Genomic DNA, 13355 nt, shown 5'->3' on the forward strand with positions numbered 1-13355 from the left:
CACATGTAAACTGTAAGCCATTTTTACGGTCAACTAATAGTGAATGAAAACATTTATGAATGTTTTGAGTGGTTATATAAAAATTATCACAAAAATCCAATATTAACAAATAATAATAATTATTAATTATGTTGTCCTCTTTCCTTACAGTTCAATCACCGTCTTGACAAGCTGTGTGAACTGTTCTAGCATTACAGTATTGGTATTTTTCTTTTTCTAGAACTTGGCTAGGTTTCAAACAAGACTTCTTGTGCTTTATTATTGTTTACTAGCAGTATGTACTGAGTATGTACTTGCTTGCCTTGGAGTGAATCTACAGCTGGATGGTTAATATGCTTGCATTCTAATCCTAGGGCCCTAGGTTTTTTCTACAACAAATAATAACTGCACTTTTTTAAGCATCATACAGTAGTAAGAAAAAAAATGTTCCACTCTGTAAATGGAACTTCTGCAATGATTTTTACAGTCCCAAATTAACAATAAGAATTTTTTCTTTATTATTCTAATTGGAGACCGAAGTTGCTAAAGGCCATGGAAACCCCAGTTGGAGGTAAGACCTGTGGTTGTAAACACTGTACAGTCGAAAGTGACATAAAGCGCTCTGAGCAACTACTGTAAGTCTACCTAGTGTGAGGTAAGTTAAGTCGCAAGGGTGACACAAGATTTAGAATTTTGCAATTGGGTACATGATATAGGAACAAAAACAAAACAAACACAAAAACAAAACAAAAAAACAAAAGCAAAAACGGTAAAATCTAGAACATAATGGCACCACATAGTATCATCTGCGCATGCAACAACAACGCTCTTGTTTGAACTATAGGATGCGATTTGGCAGGACAGGAGTTTTTGAGTCACGCCATTATGCAAATCACAAGCTCTCTACTGTCAAATGCAGCAACATCAAAAAACATTCCAATGGAAAAATAAAATTAGAGAAAGAAATAAATAATTCATATTTGACTGAAATATAAAATAAAATATTCTTACCTGTAAAATTAATTTGTTTCACTGCTTTCAGCTTGACATACTTCCTCTTCAACACCATGATGCCCAACTAAAAAAGAGGGGAAATTACGAAAAGTAATGGTTTCAATAAAGTTGTTGTACTCAATATATTCAGAAAAATTAAATGGTATTAAATTTTCTTAAGTAAAGAAAAAGCAAGGATTATCAATGCTATGTGCATTTTGAGAGAGACAAGCAATCACCAGTGCATGGAGATAAAGCAAACAATAGGAGAATCAAAAGAGAAAGAATGCAATTTCACCTGGTCAGGTCTCCTTATTGTAGTCTCTTAAACCTCACTGTCAACAACCAACCCCAAACGTCAACTGTAATCTGTTTTTGTTCATAGTATATTGGTTGGGAATCTTGTATGAGTATATTTATAGAGTATGTATAATACTTCAACTACTGTACAGTATATTTGATGAGGCTGTATAGTACTCAAACTTCACAAAAAAACAGGAATATATTTGATACTGCAGTAAAATCACATTTAAAAATACCGGTATTTCTAGGGCCAACTTTTTATCGTATTACATTTACTATCATTTTATTTGACATTTTAAAGTAAGAAGTAGTGGATCGGGGAGGAGGGTGCAACAAATAATTAGAATAAAGTCGGGGAGGGCTGGCAGCAGTGCCATAACAAAGATGCTAGAGACCTATTAAAACATTTTGTATAGCAGTCTTACTGTTTTCTTACGCGACACTGGTATGCATTCAAATTATTAGATCTGCTCCTTGGACCTTTCTAAACAGAAGCTCCAATATACAGCCTCAGGGTGAGAGTTTCAATGGTACTCGACAACCAAGCAACCTCCACTGCATCTGGGATGTTTGTTTGAATAAACAGCAAGGGAGTCCTCAGGTTTGAAGATGTCAAGTAGGGCCTACTTACTCAAAAAATGCCTTTTGATTCAGTAAACGAAACCATATTGATTTAAAATCAATATTTTTATTGTTTACCTTTGATAAACAAAGTACTCTATTGGGACAGTTTGTTGAAAGGTTCAATGACAGAATGGACTATAAGAAAATGTACACTGTTCACTAGTTAATACAAACAAAGGTTAACAACAAGTCATACATTAGTTGAGAAATGTTGAATGCTTTCAAGGGACTTCCATATCAATCCCTTGTAGTGTAATCTGGCCGGTTCTTTAAAGAAAAATTTTATAGGGACCGACTGTAGCAATATAATATTAAGTAAGGCCATGGGTTGATAAAGATCTGTGTGTTTGGCCCTAACGATTTTTTATCAGATGGCCAAGCTGATATTAGATGATGGGTACATGACCATAGAACAAAAGAGTCAAATTTGATGTTATTTCAGCAAATTAAAACACATGATCACATTTTAATGATTGTGGAACGACAATGACCTCCAGTAGCATTATTCTGAATATTTATAAAAACTGCAGTGGTGTGATGTCTCACAAATAATACAATACGTCAATCACAAAAAAAAACCATAATAAATATTAACATTAACAATCTTAGAATTATTAAAGTTAATTATATTTAACTATAATACTTTTAATTATATAATTATAATCCCATCCTAGTTCAATTTATAATACTGAAATTATTTTACTTTCATAGTATTTCACTGTAACAATTTATCTAGTATTAAAACTAAACAATTTTAAATATCTAAATTGATCTTTCTTGAATTACTTACTGCTTGTTTTTTTCTTCTTGTTAAGCGCATTGAGGCTTTTGCGGAATGCGCTACTGAAGAACTTATTATTATTATTATTATTATTATTATTATTATTATTATTAGTCTTTGAAACAGATATATAAAAATAAAGGTTTAATCTTCACTTACCATTAGTAATTTAAACTTGAAACCTGTATTCTTTCAAATAATACAAGATGCAATTTTGGCAAAACTACACAAATTTAAATAACAATAGAATAAGCTACTGCAAGTTTAATACCAATGTTCATATGAACATTTTCTCTTTGAGAGTTGTTGGTCACATGTGATTTCTCAGTTTCGTTGTCATTTAATTTATACATGACACATGATTTAGCCACGGGTGAGACATTCATACTGGGCCGTACGAAATTAGACACGGGAGAAACGAGACATATTTTTGTAGCATGCATAATACTCTTGGTAAGTGAATTCCTGCATAAGTTAAAAGCAAACAAAGCTAATTCTTCTTCAAATATTATAAGGCCAAATATAATATTAAACAATATTTAAAACTTAAGCATTTGCTAGCCAAAGCTTAACTTCTGCTGAAATTGCAGAACTATACAGTGAAATAATGCTAGGCTCATCGTATAACAAGAACTGCCACATTTAAAAACAAAACATTAACAAACTCAATTCACTGGCAATCCTATTACCATATGCTAAAAAGGGCACAATTATACCTCCAACCACTTCTCATGAGGTTAAAAAAAAAATAAAAGCTCATTCTCATTAGCAATTACTGTGAATTATTAGGGCTGACCTCAGCAGTCAGGAAAAATGATTCTGATTGTGTACCCACAAGACAGAGACATACAGGCTCTAAAATATGGCTTGTTTTGCTACGAAGGTGTTGTCATGGTAACCATGCAGGGAGCTAATTTATACAAGCAGGTCTGAGACTATGACAAAAGCTTATGTCTGCATCTGATCTGTGCGATTGCATAGCAAAGATAATAAACTATCTATAGGGAGTCATGTATAGCGAATTGTTATTTCATGTATAGTTGATAAATACCAAATACTTGTTAAAAAAAGGAATCGCTTAAGCACACTTCTCCCTATACATAAAGTAAATAAAAACAAACTATTATACAAATATACAAAACTATGCAACTTAAAAACATGCAGTACAATGTACAATGGACTTTAATACAATGTTGTATTTTTTATTCTGTGGTTATTACCGTAAAGTGCTACAGTGTTATACCCAGCTGCACTACAGTCTATGCTATACTGTACAGTATTGTACATACTAACATCCTGAGTTTGTTAATGCAATGTTACGCAAAGTAATCAGGCATTGATCATAACTCACATTAAGAATGAGATTCAAAGCCGCAGGGATTCCTAATGGGAAGACCGATGATGATCGAGGAACGAGAACATAAAGTGTTGCTCGGCAGGAGCACTGTCAGCAGCACTTGTACATAATCATTATTAATACGCGATGTAATGTAACTTCCACCACAATGGCCATTGTTTCAGTACATGTAACATAGATTTATAACATTATGTTTGACATTTGCAACGGCGGCTCCAGGAATTCAAAATAATGTAGAGGGAGCACAGGGAGGGAATTGGAAACATTGTATGCTCAAAAAAGATAATTCATAATATTAATAATTAAAACAATTACAAGTGGTGGGGTGAATTTAGTCTAATACTTTAATAGTAAATATTGAGAAACAAGCAAAACTGCAACACCATAACTATTGGCTAATAATACTCTTTTATTGATTACTGATACCGTACATATTTTATTTTCAATACAAAACACTGAAATGTAGATAGAATTGGCACTACAGAGCTTCTGTAAGATGATACTTATTATATAGTGAATGTAATATGTATACTGTTGAAAGAGAACTGTAGAGGGGGCAATACATTCATGGAAGATTGGTTGCAAGGGAATAATAGTTTGCCCAACCTAACATATTAACTTGGGAAAAAATTGCAACTGATTCGGGTGGGAATCGAACCCATGACCTCCACATAACTAGCCTGGTATAACACTGATGATATTTAAAATTTAAATTTCACTATATAACATCCTCCTGAATATATTACTGAACTGTAGCAATCAGATTAATTTAAATACTGACTGCCATTGAATTTAGTGCCTTTTCTAATCTAAAAGCTTTCTACTATAACTTTATACTTGTAATTCTATCAAGTCGTTCACATTTACTACTGTTTTGATTTACGATTTCTTTTTAAAACGCTTGGATAAAGGTAACTGATCCCATAACTATTATCTGTATCATGGTATCTACTGTACTTTTTATAGTAACACAGGTAATTGACATCAGTCAACATTTTAAAAATAATCATTTGTAAATATATATCGGAAGAAAGTACTTTACTAATTACGATATATGATATTAATTATAATAATATCTAATGCAGATGATATAAAAAAATAATGTAAATAATCTACTGTATGGAAGAAGGAAAGATTCCAAGAAGACAAAAATCTTGTGGTGGGCATGCCTTAAAGGAAATAAAAGTTGATACAAACATAAAAAAAATTTTAAAAAATTACTAAAGGAAGAAAAAAACAAAACAAATAAGTGAAAAAGTCCAATAAACAAAATGGGAAATAAATAAATTAATTAATTAAAAAGATTTAAAAAAAAAACTAAATAAATAAACAATAAATAAAACAACATATAAAAAAATAGAAGAGTAGCAAGACAAGGATACATGTTAAATATTTCACTGAATAACAAACTAAAAATGTAGAACAGCGATGGCAAATGACTGAAATAAGTGCGACAAAATAAACACACAGCACAATACAAGGAAGCCATGTGCAGTCAGTAGTTGATAAAACACAGAACTTCATAATAATGTACACTAATATTGACATAAAAAATGTATAAATATTTCAACATCTGATTAAATTTAACATTTAACTACTACAGTGAATTATGCTTTCCCAGAAAGCTTTGCAGAATCAACATGATTTTATTATTTCTTTTGCATGATCATTTCATCAAATATTGTAAGGCCAACAGGCACTAGCAAAAACATTTATTTTGTGGATTTCAAAAAAAAAAATATTAGCATAAATGAAATGCTATAGGTTATGATGTTATTAAAAAAAATTTAAAAAAAGAGTTCAGGAATAATGGCTTCATTCTTCATTGATTACTGGTTAGAGACCGGGTATCAGCAGAGAAATAGTGTGACTGTTGTATATATGCTGAATTGTGTTTCTGGCATGCCTTGAATAATGAGGGGTTTATAATGAGATTTAAGTTAATCATTAAACATTAATGTCATCCTATTCAGACGACATACAGCTTTAACACTATATTACTCAACATATTCTAACAGGCACACAATACATGTTCATTGTTACTATCGTTATTGCTTATTTACTTATTATTATTGTTCATTTAATATTCAAAAAATTCTATTCAAACACTAAAGTGGAGTTATTATTGTTCATTTAATATTTGAATAATCAAGAAATTCTACTCAAACACTAAAGTGGAGTTGAATAGCTCAGTGGTTAAGATGGTTGCCTTCTGATCCCAGGGTCCTGGGTTCAAATCCTGTCACAGCAGGATTTTTTCTCTTGACTAAAATCAACTCCACTCCCTAAGCCTCATAAAGACGCTTGGTTTATAAAGCAACATTCTCATCCTGTAAGTGGCAAGTGTACTTGCTGTTGGATGAGAAGGAAATAACAAAAAAATTCATCAATTGTGAATTTTACAATAAAGAACTACACAGTGTATTGGATAGGAACTGTAAGAAGCATATATGTAATAATATATGGAATTTACTTCTTTAAATCTATAGGATGTTTGTGTACTTTAAAGGCCAAATAAAAAAAAAATACTTCTCTTAACATGACCATCCCACAGGAATTTTATTTTTTAATTTTTTAATTAAAAAAATGAATATTGTCATACATATGATTATCACCATTTTCCCCACTATTAATATTCATCTATTTTTATTTTTATTTATTTTTTTTATTTTTTTCCCCTATTTTTACCATTAATTCCATTGAATTGTATTGTGAAGATTGTTGAGGAATTTTAGTTGAAAAATAATAATTTATAGCGCAATTTGAAACAACTGATACTCAGGGTATTTTGTAAATTTGGTGAAAATGATTTCACCAACCAGGTGTATATTTATTGCAGGCCTATTTACTGTAATTCTAGCATTTTTTGTTTTCTAAATGAAATTGAAAAAAAAAAAATTATTCTAACAATAATCTGAGATTACAAACCATCGCCCTGCTGTCACGCCATATCTTAGTTACCCAAATAGTAAATTTCGTCTTTTTTCCAATTATCTATGAGTTGCTTTGTTCCAACTCCCTGATTGTTCTTGCACTGTGATGCTTGTAAACAACGTTGTAGTAATAGTCAAACATTATCTTGTTGATATCAATATTGACAATTTAAACAATAAACAATTTTTTAAAAAAAAGGGCAACTGTATGACATAGTCTTGAAAAAATAAAGAATTATATAAAAACTATAAATAAACCATTATATATTAGATTTACATTTGAATTCACATTACAAGGAAGCAGATGTTTGAGCAAATAGTGCTGCATACACACAGAATCACAAAAACGACCTCGAGCAAACAAGTCTCATTAAAAACATAACAATAACATGATACGGGAACACTGATAATGTGAGTGCTTTCCTTGCCAGAACCAGGTGTTGCCATGTCCAAGTCAGATATGGCACTCCTAAGAATATTTATTAACAATTTATATTTTGCAAAATAACAACAACAACAACAAAAAAAGAAGAAATTGAAATTTACAAATGTGTACTTACATTTTTAGCAATAATTTTAGCAAAACTTGAATTACAGCAGTTACAGTTCAGCAATATTATAAACGTACCTCTACTAGAACTATGTACTTACATTGTTTCTTCTTTCTTCTGATTACAGTATTCCAATTCAATTCAACTCAATATAATTTATTGTCAAACGTAGTAAAAAACATTGCTTGAAAATTAGGTTAAATGTACACATAAAGTTGTCTAAAACGATCCAACAGTAATCGTATGCAAAGTGGAGAGAAATAGATGCAGTATTAATAAAGTATATACACACACACACTGTCAAATCTAAACAATGCTATTAAGTTTACACCGCCATATGCTACAATAGCGCTTTATGATCCAAGATTACACATACCTGACTGCACACACAGAAGGTATAACATGAAAAGAGCAGCTGTAATATAAAAACTGCCGTGAGCATCAAAAACACCCTAAACAAAACTTAAAATCTTCATTTTCTACTAAAGGTGTTGTACAAACATGCTGGTGCAGCTACGACTAGCACCTTAGCACAGGTGAACCTTGTAGGCCTCAAGCTCTGTCAACGGTGCTATTCAAGGCCTGGTATTGAGAAATGTTGCCCAATGGCTCAACAACAATGCAGCACAAACAAAAGTGATTTTCAATACTTTTTGGCTAGCCCTGATTGCCTCATTGCATGATATAGCACAACCCTGGCTATAAAGGTTGTGAAGAATTCATGCATGAAGTTGATAATGGTTGGGTAACGGAGAAGAACAAAACAGACAGGATCTTATGAACTGTTTGTTGTTCTATTAGGAGACAACTGTTTAACAATTATATTCAATGCATTTATCTAGGATCACTATCAAAGCTTTCGATTGTAAATTGAAAAGAAGGAATATCATTCACTTAACTTCCGCTTTATACAAAACAAACTAGAATTCTCAAGAAAGAATAAGTCCCCTTGTTAAATAATTACATGTTCTAGATACTGTAGGTTATTCATAATTTAGAATTGTCTCACCATCAAACAATCAATTCTTTGAATACATTAAGAATAATAATAACAATAAGATTGTATACATTCCTGTACTATAGTTATTAATGCAAAAAATTCACTTTATTTTATGTAGGTCAAAAAGGAGCTACAGGAAAAAATAAATAATAAATACCAAATAGCTCTTTATTTTATAAAGGAGGAGCTCAAAGGTTTCGTGAAGATTTCATGAATATTCATGTAGAACTATCAAGATATAAATTATACATGAGCAACTAAAAATATGTACCACTAGACAGATATTGATAACCCAGCTTTTTATTTTCATAAACCCCTATTTTGGGATATTCCTATTAAGAGGACATCTCGTAATTAGAGGACACCTTTTTTCTCCTGAACTAAAGGTGCCTCCTTAATAGGGGTTTTACTGTACATCTATTTTAGTTGATGACCATAACATTCAAGATATAGTACAGTATTTGGGGTTTTTTTATAAACAATTTTTAATACTGTATTATGATCATGCATTTTGGTGTTTTTACAGAATTTCTGAGTGAATAAAAACATGTTAATGAAGTCTGTACTATGTAAATAAGTGACTAGTCAAGAAGTCAACAAGTATGTTTATTGACCTTTAGAGCTCCATTGGCAGAGGTCACTAAAAAACTAAGAAGTAATTTTAAGTTTGATGCTGCATGTCATACGCAAGAATGGTCAATGGTCAACAATGATTGTGCACTTGTATAGCACACATAACATTCGTCTCTATGTGCTTTCTACGGGCGGATCCAGCACCTTAAGAAACAGGTGGCGTAAATGTTCGAACTGAGTAAAAGTCTCAGGAAAGAGCTCCTGGTAAGGGAGCAAGTGGCAAATCCCCCTTACACCTCTATAATTAATTTGAGTTTGTATTTGATTGATTTTCAATATTTTACATGGTCATTTTCTGGTAAGCTTTACAAAAACTACTTTTTACAAAAAACAGGGGTGCCGTACACCCCTTATGCCTCCCTCTAAACAGAAAAAACAAAAACATGAATAAATTTTTGAAATGGAAAAGAAAGTGGCAGAAAAAGAAAAGCAACACAAATAAAGAAAAGTGAAAAGAAAACAAAACAGGAAAGTGGAGCAAAATTTGAGGTTGTAAAATATGAATGATGAAAGAAGAAGTTCACTTAAAAACAGCAACTTAAGTTTTTAGAACGAATTCTAGTTGGTGCATTACCTTATTTCTGTAATAAATATTCTCAATGAATATCAATACACCAACATATTTTAAATAATATAATATAAATACAGGTACTCCTCTGATTAAAGACCACCTCAATTTAAGACTATGGCCCTAAATGAATATCTATCTGTTATTTGTATTAAACATAATTTTCCCAATTTTGAGACCAAAGCTGCTAAAGACCATGAAAACTCCAGTCCCAAAAGTAGTCTTTAATTGGAGGGAGACTTGTACTTAGTAACACAGAGGATCTGTCCTGAATCTTACCTGTGATTGTATGTGTCTGACATGAGACAGTGTTTGCGAAGGTACAGTAACAAAATTGTGATAAATAGGTGCCAACACTAAAATGTAATAACAAAAAAAGCAAAACATCAAAAACATAAAAATTCATTGTAGATCAGCATTACTTATAAAAAGATAACTCTATTTTACAGGTCTTTGAAATTATAATTAAGTATTAACACATTTCATTTTCTCCATTTGTTTATTTGGTGACCTGTAAAAAAGAATTATTACAAGTATATGCTATCATTTAAATTAAAGCCCCATTTCCGGCAAAATTTGAGTTAAGAAAAATCTGATGTTTATATATGTTATAAAGATTTATAAATATAATACAAAATTGCTACTTTAACTGAATTTAGACATCATGAAAGAGACTGAAGGAAAGACTGAAATTTGATTTTTTTTTGTGTTCCACACAAAATATAGAATTTATTATGTTTAATTTTGTGATAGGTGTGCAAAGAAATATAGTAGGCGCTGGAAATATTAGCCTATCCAACACTGCTCGGCTAGGCCTAGCCTTACCTCGATTTAAGTTCTGTTATCACACATAAAAACGGCCGACATGATATTTTCAGTTGCTAGTATTCACACTTGTGAAATATAATATTTCATTGGAATTTGTAAAAAAATGATTCTCACAGAGACTTTGACAATTAAACAAACATATCTCACACCTACTCAATCGACAACAGTGTGCGAGATGCGAAGTACAAAAAATAATCTTGTAGTGGTGAGTCGAATGGCCGAGTGGTTAGCAGGGGCGCCGCAAGCTATGGCCATAATATTGGCGCTGGTTCAAACGGCACGCTCGCATATGGATCTGGTGGTAGAACAATCCTTCTCGGATAAGGACTATAAACTGTAGGCGACTATAAACTGTAGGCCAGTGTATACAATGGCTCGTGGCACTATAAAGAACCCAGTACATCCTTCGAGACGAGTAGGGGGATACCCCGGTGTACTGGAACAGACAGCCCCTGTGGTGGATTACGAGAGTTGCTGGTACCGGGTTACCGGGTAGTACAGACACGAAAGGACCCAATTTTTTTACTGTATAAAGTATACACAAAAGCGACTGCATTCCAGCGGATGCGATCTACTGTACTACCTCTGATTTTGCCTAGTAGTCGTCAAGAAACTGGTAATCTCCTATTTCTCTTTTTTTTAAATTCTTTTGCGTAGTACTAAAATTTATGCCAATATTTTTCTATGGTTTATAATAATTAGCGTAATGTATACTTTATACATTTTTTTTTCAACTCTAGGCTTTGACCTATTCTTAGTATATACTGTAACCAATGTATTATGCAGTAGTAACGACTCTGCGCACCTATTTTAATAGTGATTTTCTGTGCAAATTTAAGTTAGTTTTGAGGTATCAGGGTGGGTAAGGCCTGTATATGATCATTTCAGTCACGCCTTCATTTCGGTCGCGGTGTATGGCGCGTCGAAAGATGTGACCGCGAATCTGGAACAAGGGAGCTAAAGAAGTATTGTATTTTTATAAACACAAAATCAAACATTAGTTGACTAACAATTTTATATTTTAATACTGTATTATAATATTATAGTTTATTATTACAGTATATTAATATTACATTTATCACTTGGTGTTATTTTTCTTCTTTTTTTTTTACAGAAACAACGCAAATGTTGCAAAGTCAACATGGTTTGAGACAAGTTTTTCTTTAACTTTTGTTGCGATACATATTTTACTAATGCTTAAATTGAATTGAGATTTATGGAGTAAATAGTCAATAGATTAGTTTTCTTGTCTGTTAGGTTTCCATTTACATTTTGAATGTTCTGATCATGTTTACAATTTGAATAAATGAACATATACTGAATGATATATGATGAATGAAAATGAAGGAAATATACAGTATTTTCATATTTATTTTAATTATATAAAATTTTCAATATATTTATAATATAAACACCGTAAATTTTAATGGCCCATTTCAGGCTTCTTTTATATTCATAAGCCCGACAAAATCACTCTTGCTAGTCCATTAACTTCGAAACATCTATCTGATGATCATACTTATAAAAAAAAATACACAAATAAATTGTAAAATATAGTTTAAATGAAATGTACAAATACATATATTTTAATATTCTGATATAACAGTATATTTGATTAAACAAATTAAATCATAATCATAACAATGGTCCTAGGCCTTTATTATGAATAATTCAGAAATTGATAAATAGAAATATGCACTGTACTTGACTTTTCACTTCTGGATCTGTAAGAAGAAAAAGAACACACTAAAAGTATATTCAAATTAATTGTAATTAATAGCAATTATCGTATAAAACTTAAACAACAATCATACTAAAAAAAAACAGAAAGTATTAGGCATATGATAGTCAAGCATTGTAAAAAAGACATAATACTGTACCAAGTCTGAAACACACGCATAAAATAACTTTAAAAATACAGAACCCTTTAAAAATTAATTTACAAACATAATGCACTATTGAGTACTGCGGCTGTTTATCGCGACCGAAATGCATAACTATACGGCACAACCGAAATGAAGGCGCGACCGAAATGATCTGTATTCTCAATCATCAATTAAAATACTTCAGTGAGTATGAATTTGTTGTGCATATCCACTACTTTTATATTGAAACATTTTTTTTTCTATTTAGAGTTGATTGTGGAAGCGGGATCGAATTCAGGGGCAGGCGGAGGTACACACTGGTGCCTACTGTACTGCAGCTTCATTGTCCGACCGCTTCTGTGCACTTTCATCCATCCAAGCTACTCGGCTAATTATGGGCTAGGCCTGGGGCCTACGCTAAACTAGCCTACTACTATTCTAAACTGGCCTATCCTAGTAGTGTACTACCCTAGAGTAGCCTATAATTAATTATACATTGCTGAATCTGAACACACTTACAAACTTCAATTCAAAAATGAATTAATGGCTAATTCTAAATTCAAACACGAAATGCTGTAGGACTAACCAAAACTGTCAGTCACCCAGCAGAAACTCCTGACTTATAATACCCTTTGCTTCTGATCAACCCTCGACGAAGAGTCTAGACGTGACAAAAACAACATCACAAATCAAAAATTCAAGTTTGTCAGAATTTCGCGGAATTAAATGCTGCCCTCTAACAGCTATTAAATGTCATTTGTTAAGTTTCTATAATTTGCATGTTTACCATATAATTTTATTTCATCAAAAATTACGAAAAGGTTTAAAAATAAAATAAATATATATTAGGAGTTTAGTTTAAATTTATTATCTTATAATATTGCACTTATATTGATAAATAATGTGTTATTAATTCATAGGTATACAATTTAATTACACT

The 13355-nt window shown here is 31.6% G+C and overlaps 1 long non-coding RNA gene across 1 annotated transcript; it reads right to left on the reverse strand.

Moving 5' to 3' along the window:
• Nucleotides 1-972: 972 nt before the first annotated feature.
• On the reverse strand, nt 973-13147 carry LOC117110904. The gene is made up of 3 exons (XR_004445785.1): nt 13002-13147; nt 10002-10078; nt 973-1057 (listed from the first exon to the last, which is right to left on the reverse strand). It is a non-coding gene; the product is annotated as an uncharacterized LOC117110904 (long non-coding RNA).
• Nucleotides 13148-13355: the final 208 nt, after the last annotated feature.

This window comes from Anneissia japonica, unplaced genomic scaffold, assembly GCF_011630105.1.
Source record: "Anneissia japonica isolate Jap-2015-1 unplaced genomic scaffold, ASM1163010v1 scaffold277_len1293397_cov203, whole genome shotgun sequence".
Lineage (NCBI taxonomy): Eukaryota > Metazoa > Echinodermata > Crinoidea > Comatulida > Comatulidae > Anneissia > Anneissia japonica.